This window comes from Ranitomeya imitator, chromosome 3 (assembly GCF_032444005.1).
Source record: "Ranitomeya imitator isolate aRanImi1 chromosome 3, aRanImi1.pri, whole genome shotgun sequence".
Taxonomy (NCBI): Eukaryota; Metazoa; Chordata; class Amphibia; order Anura; family Dendrobatidae; genus Ranitomeya; species Ranitomeya imitator.
Genome location: NC_091284.1, coordinates 403,033,878 through 403,047,392, shown reverse-complemented (window position 1 = coordinate 403,047,392; position 13,515 = coordinate 403,033,878). Strand labels below are relative to the sequence as shown.

General features: G+C 42.5%; 1 long non-coding RNA gene across 4 annotated transcripts in view; it reads left to right on the top strand.

Moving 5' to 3' along the window:
* The first annotated feature begins 1,168 nt into the window (after positions 1 to 1,168).
* LOC138670080 (uncharacterized) overlaps positions 1,169 to 13,515 on the top strand; it is a 36,221-nt gene continuing 23,874 nt past the window's right edge. For all 4 annotated transcript variants that reach the window (XR_011319295.1, XR_011319293.1, XR_011319292.1 and 1 more), the window contains exon 1: positions 1,169 to 1,447. This is a non-coding gene — a long non-coding RNA (uncharacterized lncRNA). The remainder of the gene's footprint in view (positions 1,448 to 13,515) is intronic.

The following is a 13,515-nucleotide window of genomic DNA, read 5'->3' as shown; positions in this document are numbered from 1 at the left end:
AAAAAATATCGCAATACTTACCATCTGACGCGCCCTGGTACTAACCGGGAACCTTCCTTCCTTAGAATCAGCCTTCCAGGACCTTGCGGTGACGTCGCGGTGACGTCGCGGCTTGTGATTGGCCACGCGGCCGCCCATGTGACCGCTCGCGCGACCAATCACAAGCCGCGACGTCACCGAAGGTCCTGGAAGGGCTGATTCTTAGGAAGGAAGGCTGCCGGAAAGAAGCAGGGCGCGTCCGAGGGTGAGTATATTCCTATTAGGTACACTTAAATCTGAATTCCGATACCAATTCCCGATATCTTAAACATATCGGGAATCGGTATCGGAATTCCGATTCTAGATTCAAAAGATCGCCGACTTCATGGCCGACCCCACACAGGGGTCAGGTCGGGTTTCATGAAACCCGACCTTGCCAAAAGTCGGCGACTTTTGAATATTTTCGACCCGTTTCGCTCAACCCTACGCAGCATCATTGACCAGCGGTGACATAATCGTGGTGACTGCCAGTCAGTGAGGCTGCATTTCCAGCAGGGCTGAACTGCGTTGACCTCAGCACTGTGGGAAAAAGTCATTGATGAGGTTGTCGCAGTTTAGCTCAGTTATTTCACCGCAGATCACAGTGAGAAATTCAATTTGAAAGTGGCATTTTATGTGATCTTTGGATTTTTAATTTAATCTGTTGAACAAGTAATTTTCATATATCTTGGTCTTGGTTCATGGTAACTTCATACCTTCTAAATTGACCCTTGAAATATCATGATTTGCTTGCATTTTCCCATGTATATCTCCATTGCTATCACCTAGTTTGTATTATATGATTCTAAAAAATGTTAACATCACTTTTAATATGTAATTCAGCTCAAGTGACTACAGTAGCAAAAACGAAGACCAGAAGACCTTTCCATGACAATTGAATTAGGTCATCTTTGAAGGTGTGTGATTATGTGTGCGGCTTGTCTTCTGGGAATTGTTATCTAGCAAGTTTCAGACTTTGATTTTTGTCTAATTGTGTTATCAAGGTTGAAAAGCAGAAATACCTGTTTTACTTGGAGAAATGCCCAGCGGTTGAGCAAATCTAGAACATACATTTCCAACAAGCAGTATCAGCAACAGAAATCTTTTAATAGCTTCATCGTTGCAGCAAAGCCTTACAATCAATCAAAGGATTAACTAACCAAGCTGTTTTTTAATGATACATGATCCTGTTTTATGCAATTGGATCTAGATTTGCTCGGGTTCTTAATTATGATCAGAGTTTGCCATGCGCCTTTTGTGGTGACTGATTTCAGCAGCACTAGACGGAATGAGATTGCAGAAAATAATGTTTTAAGGAGAATGGAAGCATAATGGAGCTTTATTAAGGCTTGGAATGTGATTGTGAAATTTTGACTTTTACTAATTCCTGACTTTACATCTTGAGTCACAATGATCAAAAGGAAAAAAAGTAAGTAGGCAAAATATACATTCAGTTATCAATTTTATTCTGTATGTAAAGCTGCTAATAATATTTGGTAATGCTTTGAAAAATATCTACCAGTGATTGACCCACATCACCATTTACAGTGATGTCCCACTGTAGTAGAGTATCCTCAACAGGATTATTAGAAAAAAATATCATTGCTGGGACCTGTAGCAATCAGGAATAATTCAACAACAAGTGTTTAGTTTCCTTGCAGCTCCCCCGCAGTGGAAATCAAGCATTGCAGGATGCGATTGAAATTTAAGCTTTCTGTATAATGCACTAACATGCTTGGTCCTCCAAGCAGAGACTCTGTTTGAAAGCAAATCTAAACTTTAGATAATTGAGGGGGGTTCTGAAATAAGGGACCCCCCATGCAATGCATTAACTCAAAAATGTCCTAAAGTGCAAGAAAATCTACACTGTGTGTATAAAGTAATTATAGGTGTCATGAATGACTCGATAAATCTGATGCATGATGTAACAACTTCTGCATGGTATTATAAAGGCAAATAGCAATTAGTAAGGCAACACCTGCATTACTTTGGACATAAAGAATCTTCCACATAAAAGAGATAATTTCCACTCCCTTCCATCTCGGTTCCTTTCTGTTTGTTTGTGCCCTTATAAAAAAGGAAAAATCCAGCCTCAACATGAAATTACGTTGTTGCAGAATTCTTCCCTTAGGATCTGGCGGCAATCCAGAGTGCTGCTGACAGCAGCTGGGTGTCTGCCAGAGGTTATTCTCCCCCGGGTACCACCATTTTTTCTCGGTGTTAAAAGCTCTGCTTGCCTCTATAATGAATTGCCGGAGTATTTGCACACTGCTGGCCTCCCTGGTTTTAGCTTAGATTTAATTCACTGGAAGGAAAGCAGTAATATGCTTAATCTTAAAGTGGGCATAAATGGTGCTGCTGAATACAGCATGCATGAGTATCTTTGCATTTCACTGGATCAACGTGCACTAAAGGATTCATGTCATTGCCTTATTTCATAGTTTTAGACTTTTGCAGCACATGGACACGTTAGCACTATTTTATTGTATGTTTTATTATTTGTTCTTTGGAAACTTCTATTCTATGTTGTCAGTCACTTCAATCTCAGAGGAGGTTGTGCTAGTGCAATCGATAAAAATCTGCAAATTATTTCCCAATATTGAATTTTTTTTAATTTACTAACAATTTTAATATATCAATTACACTTTATTAACAAAGCAAAAATTGAATTAATCAAACTATATTATAACCCAGGAAAGGTACAGTAGTAAACGTTGACCTAGAGTGTCTGTGTTCCCGAAGCTTCAGTTTATGAATGTTCTATTATGATTTAGCATTTTAGAGTCAGCGAGAACTTGCGGCTTCTTACCTTTTTTCCTCCCTCATGTACCATTCTGGCCAATCACACAGTTGCCCTTATGATGTCCCTCCTCTACTATTTGCAAATGCTCAAATATACCCAGCAACAGCCAAAACATAATTTCACTACCACTTGTTGTAATGTTCACATCAGAACTTTGTTGCTCCTCCTGGACTCCAATGTTAGCCAGCTGGACCTTCATACGGATTGTAAATTTTATTCAATGTCAAATGAATATTATTTTTCATCCCTTATGCGAGGTCTCGAAAAGACACGGGCCCATAGGCTGGTGCCTATTATGCCTAATTGATAATTAGCTTCGCGGAGGGTAATAGAGGAAAAACAGGGTCGCTCTGTTTTTCAGCCACAGTTTTCCACTGGTATCTTTAGGGATCATTCAGATGAGCATATAATATGGATGTGAACTGTTCAATATAAATCAATAGGACTGTTTGTAAGACATTTTTTCACACAGACCAAATGTCCTTGGGGAAAAAAATTACAGCATATTCTCATCTGAGTCTCAGACAAGACTCGCATATTTAAATTTATGGGTGTGTAGAAAAAAATTGAAACCCATATGGAATATTTGATTTAGAACCAATTTTTTGCAGATATATTACTATTATTAAACTATGAAACTATATTTTACCATGTACATTTCAAAATGTTGATGTATAAAATGGATGCCACACGGACATAAAATGCAGATATATGGATGACAATATGGATGAAAATTGTCAACATTTTCTCGATGATGCTCGTTTGGCTTATACTGAAAGATTTACAGAAAAACTGCAAATATTGTATTTACAAGGACATCATGGTCATAAGAAGAGAAAGAACAAGGCAAAAAGGAAGGCCAACAACCTTTAAGGATGGCTTAATACAATCAAGATAACTGCAGAGAAGATCCTGGTGGACCTATCTAGGATTGCACAAGATTGAACCAACAGAGCGTTCATCCATCAAGTTGCCATGGCGCGAGTTTGAGCTGAAGGCTATTAATAATAACCTTTGCACCACTATTCACTGCATGTTGTCTACTATAGCAATTTACTTAAAGAAGCCCTCCTCCGATGAAAGTTTTCATCCTCTTAATATATTGCAATTATCATGTTATATAGTACTGAGTACTTGCAATTGCAATTGCTCATTTTTCTTTCTACACAGCAAATTCTTCTCTTTTCTGTTAGGTCCAGGGTCGGACTTTCCCACCGGAGAACCAGAGGATTCTCCAGTGGGCCCAGGCACTGACACCTACTGTAATATGGGGCCGGTAGCTGCCTAGGGCCCCCGCTGCTCCAGGGGCCCCCAGACACTAGTGTGTCGCTAATAGAGGCACACCACACAGCTGCTATGGGGTCCATGAATCTAGGGGATTGCCCAATGCTAGTGGAGCAGCAGGAGGCCTGTTCCCGCTGTTATAGAGATATTAATATTCACTCTTCCTCACACCCCCAATGGGCGTGGAGAGGAGTGAATATTCATTTCACTTTAAAGTCCGCAAGGACAGGGTCATCTCCCCTCTGTACCAGTCGGTCATTGTAAATTTGTTTACCGTAAACGATATCTATAACTCTGTATGTAACCCCTTTCTCATGCACAGCACAATTGAATTAATGGTGCTATTTAAATAATAATAATAATAAAAAAGCTGGCAGTGTTAGCCGCAGGCTGCGGCTAACAACACTGCCCGCTATCAGGGCCGGCAGACCAGGGCCCCCGTTCCTCCAGGGGCCCCCTGCCCACGTGGCCGCTATGGGACCCATAAGTCAATGGGGCCCAGAACCAGTGCCGTCCCCAGTGCACGCCGCATTCAACTGTATCAGCATCATAGATGCTGATACAGTTGAAAGCAAAAATGGAGGAGAGAGCATCAGATGACGCTCCCTCTCCCATCATTCCCCTCTGTCTCTGACACAGCAGATGCGTGATGACTTCATTCCATCGTGTACCCGCTTTGTGCCACTGCATTCTACCCTATGAGGGGGCTACAGTATAACCTATGAAGGGGCTGCATTATACCTTATGAGGGGGCTGAATTTTACCCTATGAGGGGGGCAGCATTATACCCTATGAGTGGGTTGCATTATATTATGTGAAGGGGGCTGCATTATACCCTAAGAGGGTGCTGCATTTTATGCTATGAGGGGGCTGCATTATACCCTATGAGGCGGCTGCGTTATACCCTATGAGGGGGCTACATTATATTCTGTGGGGGCAAGCATTACATACTATAAGTGGGCTGCATTATACTATATGAAGTGAGCTGTATTATACCCTAAAAAGGGGCTGCATTATACCCTAAGAAGGGGCTGCATTATACCCTAAGAGGGGGCTGCATTATACGCTATGTGGGGGCTGCATTATACTTCATGAGGTGGCTGCGTTATACCCTATGAGGGGGCTACATTATATTCTATGAGGGGGCTGCATTATACCTTATGAGGGTATTTCATTATACTCTGAGGGGGCTACATTATATTCTGTGGGGGCTGCATTATGCTACAGTATATAAAGGAGGCTGTATTATACTCTAAGAGGGGGTACATTATACCCTAAGTAGGTGGCTGCGTTATACCCTATGAAGGGGCTACAATATATTCTATGGGGGGCTGCATTATACCTTATGAGGGGTTTCATTATACTCTGAGGGGCTACATTATATTCTGTTTGGGGCTGCATTATGTCTTATGAGGGGGATACATTATATTCTATGACAGGGATGCATTTTACTATATAAGGGCTGCATTGTATTCTATGATGGGGCTACTTTATATTCTATGAGAGGGCTGCCCCAACTCATGCTACATAGTTAAGACGTGTACTACCTTATATCATACCCTGATATTAGCGTGTTTTACAGCACAATTGGGGGTCTTGTATTTATTTCTATGTAGCCCAAAGAAAGATTTTCTCTGGTGGGCCCAAGGTGCTCATGTCTGACACTAGTTAGGTCAATGACATAACATAAAACCTGAGTAGCTGAAACCTTCTAAGTCAGGGATGGGGAACCTCGGGCCCCTGGTCCATTAACGGCCCTGCATGAACTTTAATCAGGCCCCTGGGCAAATTCTCAGGGACCGCATTCTTGGTCAGGGAGCTGTATTTTGAATGCCACCAGCTCATTAATTTATTCTTGCTCTGTTAGCACACACATGCAGTGTTCACTACTGAACACTGAAGGGCATGCAATGAAAGATTACGTCCTGAAACCAGTGTCAGAGTCAGGATGTACTTTGTGGGCAGAGTTTGTACGGTTCCTGAAGGATGGTATACAGTTGTGGCCAAAGTATTGACACCCCTGCAATTCTGTCAGATAATACTCAGTTTCTTCCTGAAAATGATTGCAATCACAAATTCTTTGGTATTATTATCTTCATTTAATTTGTCTTAAATGAAAAAACACAAAAGAGAATGAAGCAAAAAGCAAAACATTGGTCATTTCACACAACTCCAAAAATAGGCCAGACAAAAGTATTTGCACTATCTGCCTAATACTTGGTTGCACAACCTTTAGCCAAAATAACTGCGACCAACCGCTTCCGGTAACCATCAATCAGTTTCTTACAATGCTCTGCTGGAATGTTAGACCATTCTTCTTTGGCAAACTGCTCCAGGTCCCTGATATTTGAAGGGTGTTCTTTGGGATTCATGTCTGGACTCATTGCTGGCCACCTTAGAAGTCTCCAGTGCTTTCTCTCAAACCATTTTCTAGTGCTTTTTGAAGTGTGTTTTGGGTCATTGTCCTGCTGGAAGACCCATGACCTCTGAGGGAGACCCAGCTTTCTCACACTGGGCCCTACATTATGCTGCAAAATTTGTTGGTAGTCTTCAGACTTCATAATGCCATGCACACGGTCAAGCAGTCCAGTGCCAGAGGTAGCAAAGCAACTCCAAAACATCAGGGAACCTCCGCCATGTTTGACTGTAGGGACCGTGTTCTTTTCTTTGAATGCCCCCTTTTTTCTCCTGTAAACTCTATGTTGATGCCTTTGCCCAAAAAGCTCTACTTTTGTCTCATCTGACCAGAGAACATTCTTCCAAAATGTTTTAGGCTTTTTCAGGTAAGTTTTGGCAAACTCCAGCCTGGCTTTTTTATGTCTCGGGGTAAGATGTGGGGTCTTTCTGGTTCTCCTACCATACAGTCCCTTTTCATTCAGACGCCAACAGATAGTACGGGTTGACAGTGTTGTACCCTTGGATTGCAGGGCAGCGTCAACTTGTTTGGATGTTAGTGGAGGTTCTTTATCCAACATCTGCACAATCTTGCGTTGAAATCTCTTGTCAATTTTTCTTTTCCGTCCACATCTAGGGAGGTTAGCCACAGTGCCATGGGCTTTAAACTTCTTGGTAGACACAGGAACATTCAGGTCTTTGGAGATGGACTTGTAGCCTTGAGATTGCTCTTGCTTCCCCACAATTTGGTTTCTCAAGTCCTCAGACAGTTCTTTGGTCTTCTTTCTTTTCTCCATGCTCAATGTGGTACACACAAGGACACAGGACAGAGGTTGAGTCAACTTTAATCCATGTCAACTGGCTGCAAGTGTGATTTAGTTATTGCCAACACCAGTTAGGTGCCACAGGTAAGTTACAGGTGCTGTTAATTACACAAATTAGAGAAGCATCATATGATTTTTTGAACAGTGCCAATAGTTTTGTCCACCCCCTTTTTTATGTTTGGTGTGGAATTATATCCAATTTGGCTTTATGACAATTCTTTTTGTGTTTTTTTTCATTTAAGACAAATTAAATTAAGATAATAATAACAAAGAATTTGTGTTGGCAATCATTTTCAGGAAGAAACTGAGTATTATCTGACAGAATTGCAGGGGTGTCAATACTTTTGGCCACAACTGTAAATATTCAAATGGCCCTTCGCAGAAAAAAGATTCCCCACCCCTGTTATGAGCTCCATCTGGAAACAGGAGGTCAATTTTCCCTGCATGAGTCATAAGGCACTGCAAAAGTCCCTGGCAGGGTGGAGGAGGGAGCAGCTGGGTCAGGAGTTGGAGAGATGATGATAAATGCAGGGACCAGAGACTTCCTGTTTCTACATAGAGCAGTGAAAAGAGAAGAATTTACTGGATAAAAGGACAAAATGAGCAATTGTAAGCATACAGTGTTGTATAATATGATGATTGCAATATATTAAGAGGGTAAAAACTTTGTGGAAGAAGGGCTTCATTAAGTCTAGGTTTGTATTAGCTTTGTTGTGTTATTTTTATATTCTAGTTTGCATTTTATAAGATGTACCCATTTTCTTAGTTCACAATTGTAGTCTGGAGTGGACAAAGATTCATCAGTCAAGTAATCAAGCACGCTTACAAGAAGTTGAGGGTTATAGAAAGTACATGACTGACTCTGGCAAGGTCGACTTCCTGTGACTCCCCCAACACACCTCCCCCTTTTCCTGGAGGTCTCTGTCCCCCCTTTTCCAGAATAAAGGATAAGCCACAACCATTAGTCTTTGGATAAGAACTTGCTGTCCGGACGTCCTTTGTTCAAAGAGGGCAATCGCCCTCACTGCATCCTTTTTGTTGCTCAAAACCCCCCTCTGCCTATGTCACTTCCTACGCGCCCCCTGGCTCACCACTCATCCACCTCCCCCCTACCCCCTTCCTAATTCTATCCATCCGTCACTTCCTCCCTGCCAGTCTCATGTCCGCCTCCCTCGAACCCTCCGTGTCGCCTCCGGCGACTACTGTATTTAGTGGTATATGTAGTATATTCCACATTCTGTGCTAAAGATACAGTATACACACCGTTTCTTGCAGATAATGTAGAGGCTAGGCATGTAGTTGCTCTCATTTGTTTGCATAGCCCCTGAGACTTACAATTTAACAATACACAATGTATCATATTACCAGATACTGAAACACTGTTTCATTATGCATAACAATACAGCTCCTAGAGTATAACATCACAGTGTTAAATTCTTTACAAGAAGATTAACATTAAATATGCATTTTAATTGTACGCAGAATTAAACACTTAGCGGTGGCACTTATTTATATTGATTACATTTAGAATATTGCTTCTTTGCTGTGCACCCAGAGAAGCTCTGCACAACGTGACATTATCAGAGAAATCACTAGAAATATTGCCATTAATTACTTATAAAATGCACAATGATGATCAGATGTTAAATTACCTGTACAAATGCTACTGTATTTCTTTGATGCTCTTTCATGCCGTATAGAGCTTTGTAGACTTCTTATCAAAGGCAAGTTTGCCCACACATATATTTATACATATAAATGAGATGTCCTCAGACTTTTTTTCTAAACAAGCTAAACAAGCCCAATTTTTCCAACCTTCCATCATACAAAATATTTGCCCACCTTTGAACTGACTCTGACTTCCTAATTTCCTTTTTAAAATGCAGAGTCCAAAACTGGATCCTATATTCTAGAAGTGGCCTCACACATGATTTATAGAGAGGTAACAATATGTTGGGATCACAGGATTTCCTTTCTTTTTATACATCCTAATATCCTGTTTGCTTTTGCAGTTGCTGCTTGATATTGAGTACTGCTGCTTGACATTGACTACTGCTGCTCAGCTTATTTACAGTATAACTCAATACTCAAGTCCTTATCCTATTCGGTAGGCCAAAGTATACTTCTATTTACTATATATTAGAAACAAACATATACCTACTTGCATAATGAATGTGGATAATGCCACTTTCTGTGGTCAGAGAAAATGCCCACATAGAAAATCTAAATCTCTCCAAAATAGTATAGTATAAAACAAAAGGATAACTTGGAGTTTATTTGGTTAAAAGTATGTTTTATTAGTTACAAAATTGTTTTAGTTGAATAGAAAAATAATATATGTAAGGTTGAAAAAAGACAGACAAAATATACCCGCTAGGTATGTGTGGAATCTCCCAGGTGGAGACACAATGGTCAAAAAATATCCACATTTACATCATATAAATTTGCTAGCAATTGAAAGGAGAGACAACCATACCCATTGATAGAGTCAGCTAGGTTTGTTACTATAGAAAATTAAGTCCCCAATGCACGTTTTGCTATTTAAGTCATTGGATTTCTCAAGGAGATTTGGTTGGAGGAAGTCAGGATCTGATTGACCCACTGTACCTTGCCATTGAACTGAGGATGGTAGGCCAATGAAAAAAAAGGTAACATTCAATAGTTTGCAAGTAGCTCTCCAGAAGTTAAAAATAAACTGGATGCCTCTATTCAAGACAATATGGAGCGGTGGTAGACCACAGAATTGGAAAATATGTAGGACAAACTTCTCTGCAAGCGCTGGAGCAGACGTAAAGCTGGTCACTACTGTGAAGTGCGCCATCTTGGAGAACCTATCCACAACCATCCAGATGACAAAATACCCGGCCAATACTGGAAGGTCACTGATGAAATTCATTGCAATATGCTGCCAGATAGCAGATGGTATGGACAAAGGAAGTAACCATCCGGTTGGAAGCTGTTTGAGAGTTTTGTTTGGGGCACAAGAGGGACAGGTAGAGAGGAAATTTGCAATATCCTCGCTTAGAGATAGCCACCTATAGTGTCGGGAGTTGAGAAGAGCCATCTTCTTATGTCCGGCATGGCCAGCCAACTTACAGGAGTGACCTAAGTGAAGGACTCGCTTCCTATATAAGTCTTTCCAGAAGGGAAGACGAGACAAGTCCAGAGGACTGAATGTAAATATTTTGCAGGGCTCAATGATGTTTTGAGTCTCCTCTTCCTGGTTGAAAGACTGGAAGGATCCAGAGAGAGAGTCCGACCTTGACATTCTTATCTGACGGCCGAAAATGGAGTGTGAAGTTGAAGCTGGCAAAATATAGAGACCACCTGGCTTGTCGTGGGTTAAGTCATTGTGCAGATTGCAGATATGGTAGATGCTTGTGATCCGTGTATATAACTACTGGATGCATAGCTCCTTCTAGCAAGAACCACCACTCCTCCAGAGCCAGTTTAATCGCTAACAGCTCTCGATTGCCAATAGAGTAATTGCGTTTAGAAGCGGAGAAGATAGTAGAAAAAATGTCTCAGGTCACCATGAAAGTGACAGAAAAAACAGCTTGATATTGTCCGAAAAATGCAGCACAGGAGCTGAGAAGAAGGCCTGTTTTAAAGACACAAAGACGTTCCTGGCGGGTCAGGGCAAAATTAGGAGTAGTCCGAGATGAGAAATGTGGAATAAACTGGTGGTAATAGTTCACGAATCTGAGAAACCGCTGGATGGCTTTCAAACCATCTGGACCAGGCGTCATTAAGATGGTAGATACCTTCTTGGGATCCATTTTCAAACCAGTCTCGGAGATGATGTAGACTAGAAATGGAGCGTGCTCGAAGACGCACTTTTCATATTTGGCGTACAGATGGTTCTTCCTTAATCCCTGCAGGACCTGATATTACTGATATTACAGAGTCCAAAGGGCATTATCCGATACTCATAATGGCTATCTCGGGTATTGAAGGCCGTCTTCCCTTCATCTCCTTGACGTATTCGGATCAGGTTGTATGCGCCACGAAGGTCGAGCTTCGTGAAAATCCTGGAATCTTTTAAGTCGATTAGACAATGCAGAGATAAGAGGCAGTGGATATTTATTCTTGACAGTAATTTGGTTGAGACCCTTGTAATCAATAAAGAGTCGCAGAGAACCATTCTTTTTCTTCACAAAATAGAATCCTGCTCCAGCCGAGGAGGAAGATTTCCAGACAAATCCCCTGGCAAGATTCTCTTCAATATACTTGGACATGGCACGTGTCTCAGCCTGCGATAGGGGATAGAATTGGTGAGGAGGAGGGGAAGCTCCTGGTAGAAGGTCGATAGGACAGTCATACGGCCTTTAAGGTGCTATAGTCTCAGCCTCCATTTTATCAAAGACTTCAGCGTTTGTCCATTATGCAGCAGGCAAGCCAGGTGAATTAGATGGAGAAGCCGGAGGTAGAGCACGACAAATGGGAACTGAACATCTCTCGTGGCACTCCTGACCCCAACATAGTACATCTCTGGATCTCCAGTTCAAGACTGAGTCAAGTTTTCTCAGCCATCACAGACCTAGAAGCAGAGGGTGAGACATCCCCGGCAGCACACAGAGATTACCCTTCTCCAAGTGTATCATTCCTACACAGAGTACTACAGGTTTGGGGTATATGGGGTATCTAGATATAGGGTAGCACCTCTGGTGGAGTGCTTGCCGTGTCCTTTTTGGACAGCTCTTCCATCTTTGGTCCTCATCTGATGCTCAACTCTCACCTGTACCTCCTAGTAGCTGCTAGCTTGCGGCTGCGAGTACACCCCGGAACACCGTCGGCAGGCGGGCCAAACCAGGTGAGGGTAGCTGTTGGGTTTCTTTGAGACCTACAGTGATTTTCAAGAGTTTGCCTACCCTTGCATGTGAAGACTGGATATGGCAGACTGTGCGGAAGAAACCAAGATTCAACGGCCAGACAAGTGATTTCCAGCACAGCGTTGTGGAGCACTGAGAGGGCGCAGGGAGACACATATAGGACACTGCTGGCCATCCACTGCACCATGACCTATCTCCAGTTGTCTCGCCTAGTTCTTGCCACTGGGGCTCGATATGTACGGGTGAGAGATTGAGGTTGACGACTGCGCAACTCTTCCTCACTTTAATCCAAGTCAAGCGCAAGTCATGACTTCAACCACTGCGTATCAAAAGTCCTGTGGCGATGGGAGAATGGCAAAGCAGCAGGTGTGGAGTCACTGGAAGCTGTAGTCACAAACCTGCACGCAGGCGGCCCAGGCCATAAGGTCGCTCTCCACTGGACCGAAGCAGCAGTGGAGTTCGGCAGCCTCCTGGGTGTCTGAGCAGTCCTGTTCAGGATCACTCTGCTCACCTCAATCGAGGACAGGGCTAGAAAAGGTGCCTCAAACATAGTTTGCTTCATTTCACCTGGCCAGCCTACCGCAGCTGGCAGGTTTTCCATACAGCGGTCGACACACAGTAAAGAAAAAGAAAATGATGGTACTCAACCTTGGCAAATGGAATGTGAAAACTCTGCTGGATAATAGCAGGCAGACAGACCAGAGAGAAGAACGGCATTGGTTGCTCGGGAGCTAGCTCATTACAAGGTTGATATAGCAGCTCTCAGCGAAACACGCCTGGCAGACAAGGGTCAATTGACAGATCATAGTGGTGGATATACATTTTTCTGGAGTGGTCGAGGCAGCACTGAAAAACAAGAAGCAGGCGTTGGATTTGCTATCAAAACTCATCTTGCTCGTAAACTTACCTGGCTTCCAGAGGGCATTAACGACCATCTGATGACATTTCAGCTCCCACTTACAAACAAGAAACACGTGACTCTGATTAGTGCCTATGCACCCACGATGACTAATCCGGATGACATTAAAGATAAGTTCTACGATGAACTTGACACACCTATTTCAGCAATCCCACTGGCAGACAAGCTCATTATACTTGGAGACTTAAACGCCAGAGTGGGAACAGACCATCAAAACTGGGAAGGGGTCATTGGGAGACACGGCACTGGCAAGTGTAACAGTAATGGCCTGCTGCTCCTCAAGATGTGTGCCACACATGACCTTGTCATCACCAACACTTTATTCCGCTTACCCACAAACAAGAAGACATCATGGATGCACCCACGCTCGAGGCATTGGCATCTCATTGATTACATCATTGCCAGGAAAAGGGATGAAATGTACTTTAGAGTGACGAGGGC